Consider the following 3,957-nt stretch of genomic DNA (forward strand, 5'->3'; position numbering starts at 1 on the left):
AGGCATTTTATTAAGGAAGGTATGTAAAAATATAGTGAGCTATGGAAATTTTTATAAAGTGATCATAAATTCAAAGACAGCAATTCACCAAATGACAATTTTCAAACACTTAAAAAATACAGTTTATGTACCTATTTAGAAATATACCTCAGAGTTTTCACATAAAAGCATGACTAATAATTTTCAAAAATAATATTTTTATCGTGATTTTTCTCCACTAGTGGGAAATTAAAATGGTGACAGAAAAGTTTATTATATCACAATAATTTCTTTCTTTTTTCCTTTATCTTTTATATAAAATTAGCAATTTTCAAATTACCTTTTCTCTATGTATATTCTTATAGAAATAATACTAGAGGAGCTTTTAAGTCAGCCATAGCTAAAATGCTATGCCTCTGTGACCAATTATAATATAGAGTTTTATAGTTACCATTTCATAATAGCTCTTTATTGGAATTGACTGACTAAAAGAATACAGTTCTAAATGTCCAATTTTAGTTTATGTAAATTTCAACAAATTTTTAACAGTTCTTTTTACCTAATGACATTTCAGCTTTGGAAGATACAATGGGTTAAGAATTGTACTTTTTTGTTACATACATATGAATATTGACTCGTATATATATGTGTATATATGTATATATATATGTATATGTATATGTATATATACATACATACATACAGTTTCACCCAGTAATTTATGCAATCAAAAAAACCAAAACTCATTGGCAACATTTTTGACTACGTTTTCAAAATCTTTAATAATTTAAAGAACGGGGAAAAAAAGCACTTCTAGAACTGTACTTACAGAAAAAGAAATGCAGAAGAGAAATGTGCACTGTAAAATTTCATAATATTTATTTTCTGATTTAGTTTCGAGTTTGCAATGAGTTTAACTAAATAGAAAAATGTTAGAAAATTAAAGGTATCAAAAGGCTTAAGTCAAACTGAACAAATTTATAAACTCACTAACCCAAAGCATGCACTGCTCCTCTAAGCCTGCTGGAGTTCTTGATTTGTTTTAATCACACGGACAGCACTTTCTTTGAACTGCAGCTCACAAAAATTTTTGAGAAACTTTGCCATTTCTTCTGCAACAGTATCCAGGAAAGTTTCTTTAATGAATTTCACTGTTGAGGTGGGAGCCAAAACTTCATGTAGTGTGTTAAAATCCTCTTTTATCATTGAGTATAACTTAAGCATTGTACTTTGGTATCCATGAGCCATTATGTCTAAATTCGATTCTCTGCTATAAGCAGGAAAACAGTTCTGCAGGAGCTCAGCCAACAGTTTATTCTGTATGCTTTGGTACTTGATTATAACTTCCGATTCTGGATAAAGAAATAACAGTTGTTGAATGCACTGCATTTTCAACCAAATTTTGTGCTGTGAATTGATGATTTCATTATGGCTTTGTAATTTCTTCACTGAGAAGCGTCAAAGATGCAGTCTTATGTTATCCCAGATGGACTGTGCATCCGTGGAGGAATCATCTTCAACAGAATGAAGAGAAGTCCCAGAGAGGAAATGGAAAGATGCTCCACTTAGAGTTGCCGGGAATGAAGTGCTGCTCTGGCAGGAGAGATCCCAAAGTGAATCCAGGATCACTTCTTCTTGATTTAGTTCACTCTTCAACGAATCTTGCAGTGTTTTGAGGAATTTCATCAAATCTCCATGGGGAATGGAAGGTGACTTGGATGAATTACAAAATTTTATTATATCTAGCCACTCAAAACAGTCAGTTGTCGTTTGCAGCTGCACCTCTGGACACTGCTTGTTAACTTCAGATTGTATTTCCTTAATGCAATGTTCTATGCTTGTAGCATTTTGTTCTATCTTTTCATCAATGTCACTGAGTGACAATGTCACTGACATTTCACAAATGTCACTGCTTAAACTCCAAGTCTCCAGGAAGAGTTCGTATTTCTATAATTACTAATGATGTTGAGAATTCATGTATTTACTGGCCATTCATAGATCTGCTTTAGTAAAGTATCTATTGAAAATTTTCTTTAAATGAGTTACATGTTTTATTATTGAGGTTTAAAAATTAGTTATATATTCCACTGACCTATATATCTATTCTTATACCAGTACCACACTCTCTTGATGACTTTCATTTTGAAGTACATTTTGAAATTGAGAAGAGTGAGTCTTTCAACTCTTTGTTCTTCTTTTTCAAGATTGTTTTAGTTATTCTGGATCTTTTGAATTTTTACATGAATTTTAGTAGTAGCTTGTCAGTCTCCGCCAAAAAATCTGCTAGGATTTTGATAGAGTGTGTGTTGAATGTGTAGGTCAATTTGGGGAGTATTACCATCATAACAATGTTAAGTCTTCTGGTCCATAAACGTTGGGCATGTTCCCATTTCTTTAGATCTTTTTTTATTTCAACGGTTTTGTAAGTTTTTAGTGTAAGTCTTGCACTTCTGTCATTAAATGTATCCATAAGTGTTTTTTATGCCATTGTAAATGGAGTTCTTAGCCTAATTTCATTTCGTGGATTGATTTTTTTTTAAGATTTTATTTACAGGGCGCCTGGGTGGCTCAGTTGGTTAAGCGTCTGACTTCAGCTCAGGTCATGAACTCGCAGTTTGTGGGTTTGAGCCCCGTGTTAGGCTCTGTGTTGACAGCTCAGAGCCTGGAGTCTGCTTTGGATTCTGTATCTCCCTCTTTCTCTGTTCCTCCCCCACTTGCACTCTGTCTCTCTCTCTCTCTAAAATATGAATAAAGATTTTTTTAATTAAAAAAAAAGATTTTTATTTAAATAATCTCTACACCTAACATGAGGCTTGAACTCAAGACCCCCAAGATCAGGAGTCACATGCTCCACCAACTGAGCTAGCCAGGCGCCCCTACATGGATAGATTTTTGAATGCTGATCAAACCTTGCATTTCTGGGATACACCCCACTTTACCATGACATGTTATCTTTCTTATATATTGCTGGGTTTGAGTAGCTACTATTTCATTATAGATTTTTGTACCTATGTCTATGAGGGAGGTATATAGTCTTATATTTGTCTAGTTTTTGTATCAGGATAATTCTGCTCTTGTAAAATGATTTAGGAAGAGTTCCTTCCTCTTTCAACTTCTGTAAGAGGTTGTATGTATAGAATTGGCATTATTTCTTCCTTAAATATTTGGTGGAACTTACCAGTGAAGTTATTGGAGACTGAGGTTTTCTTTTGTCTTTCCTTGTTTTTGTTTTTCCAGATAAGTCTGGTTAGAAATTTATCAATGTTATTCATATTTTCCAAATAACTAGCTTTTGGTGTTAATGATTTTTATGTATGATTTGTCCATTTTCTATTTCATTGTTTATCTCTCTTATATTTATTTTTCCCTCCTCTCATTTACTTTGGGTTCAATTTGCTCTTCCTTTTCTACTTTCTTAAGGTGATAATCTGTCATTGATTTTATACTTTCTTCTTTTCTAAAAAAAAAATTTTTTTTTTTTTTGAGAGAGAGACAGAGAGAGAGAGAGAGAGAGTTAGCAGAGGAGACAGGCAGATGGAAGAGAGAGAGAATCCCAAGCAGGCCCCATGCCCAGGGTGGAGCCCCATGTGGGGCTCAATCCTATGACTCTGGGATCATGACCTGAGCTGAAATCAAGAGTTGGATGCTAGGGGCTCCTGGATGGCTCAGGCAGTTAAGCGTCTGACTCTTGGTTTTGACTCAGGTCACGATCTCACCATTCATGAGTTTGAGGTTCACATTGACTCTGTGCTGCCATTGTGGAGCCTGCTTGGGAGTCTCTCTCTCTCTCCCTCTCTCTGTCCCTCCATTGCTTAGTGCTCTCTCTCTCTCTCTCTCTCTCGGGATAAATAAATAAACTTAAAAAAAATTTTTTTAAAGAGTTGGATGCTCAATTGACTGAGCCACTCAGGTGCCCCTGAACTTTCTTCTTTACTAATATAAGCATTTAAATCCATGGATTTTCCTGTAAACACCCTA

General features: G+C 34.5%; 1 pseudogene; it reads right to left on the bottom strand.

Moving 5' to 3' along the window:
* Positions 1-968: 968 nt before the first annotated feature.
* On the bottom strand, positions 969-1,875 carry LOC109272689 (uncharacterized protein KIAA0825-like; annotated as a pseudogene).
* Between the last annotated feature and the right edge of the window lie 2,082 nt (positions 1,876-3,957).

This window comes from Panthera pardus, unplaced genomic scaffold (assembly GCF_024362965.1).
Source record: "Panthera pardus isolate Hobbes unplaced genomic scaffold, ASM2436296v1 HiC_scaffold_22, whole genome shotgun sequence".
Classification (NCBI taxonomy): Eukaryota; Metazoa; Chordata; class Mammalia; order Carnivora; family Felidae; genus Panthera; species Panthera pardus.